Here is a 1,197-nt window from a genome sequence, read left to right on the forward strand (position 1 = left end):
AATAAATACAAAATCTTCTGGTACTTTCTAAACCTAAAGTTTTCTGATTCAGTTCAAGGCTTCTGTATCAAGGATGAACTGGTCACCTCTTCCTTCTCCTAGTCACACAGGTAGACTTCAGCTTCCAGTTTTTCCTCTAGAAAAGGCCAGATGACTGAGTTCTAGCCAATAGGACAAGAAGTGCTTTGTACCATTTCCAAGCATGACCATAACAACCTCACACATGCTTCTGTATTCTCACCATCAGAGACTTGGTGCAGAACACAGTGATCTTGGAAGCCAGTGCTGAAAGTTGTAGAGCCACAGGATAGAAGGAGGCGAAGTCCCTGAGTCACTGTATGGAGGAGAGCTTCCGTCAAGACCATAAAATTATTATGAATTTTACATAATTGAGAAGTATAATTTTACCTGTTTAAGCATTTACACATTTTTTTTTCCTTTTTGACATAAGACTAGTAATGTATCCACAGCATAGCAAGATTTAAGGGAGGAACATTTCATACAGTGGTGTGAGCACCCAACCATCATGCTTATCAACTACAAAGGTTTTTTTAAAAATAATAATCTTTACTAATACAGATTCTTTATTTAAAGTTCCCCATCTAATTTTCACTCCCAGTTCCTGCCTAATTCATCCTAATGGAATTCTACTTATCACAATCCTATTGCCCTCAGGGGGGCGCTCTTGCAGGGAAAGTTTTGTCATTACCTGGAATTCTTTTGGTCATAGAAACTGGCACATCTTCTTATCACTGGTTTAAAGGAAAGAATATTTCTCACTTACTCTCCATCAGAATTTAAGTGTTTTCTCCTTAAATAAAGTTACCTCAAAATTCTTTCATGCTTTGGTTTGTATCCTCGGGAATGATGGAGGTATACAGCAGGCAATTATTAACTGGGTCAATTAATAACAGAAGAGTTACAAATGTGAATCTGTGCCTCTGAACTTTTTGAGTCTTAATGAGAAAACCAGATAGAGCAATATTTTGTAAAAGAACAGAGACTACGTATGTATGCAAACATATAAAACGTATTTCTGTGGTAACACGTCTCTATGCATGTGTTTGTATATAAATGAGAACAGGTTGACTTCAAATCAGTTATTTCTGTGTATAAAACTAACAGCTTCCTTTTTTGTTCTTTTTACTACATCAAGGAAACCTGGATATGTAGCTATTTTTAAAATACACACAGGGT

The 1,197-nt window shown here is 36.3% G+C and overlaps 1 non-coding gene across 1 annotated transcript; it reads right to left on the reverse strand.

Moving 5' to 3' along the window:
- Positions 1–445: 445 nt before the first annotated feature.
- LOC124960851 (small nucleolar RNA U13) lies at positions 446–548 on the reverse strand. Its single transcript, XR_007104172.1, has one exon. It is a non-coding gene; the product is annotated as a small nucleolar RNA U13 (small nucleolar RNA).
- Between the last annotated feature and the right edge of the window lie 649 nt (positions 549–1,197).

This window comes from Sciurus carolinensis, chromosome 11 (genome assembly GCF_902686445.1).
Source record: "Sciurus carolinensis chromosome 11, mSciCar1.2, whole genome shotgun sequence".
Taxonomy (NCBI): domain Eukaryota; kingdom Metazoa; phylum Chordata; class Mammalia; order Rodentia; family Sciuridae; genus Sciurus; species Sciurus carolinensis.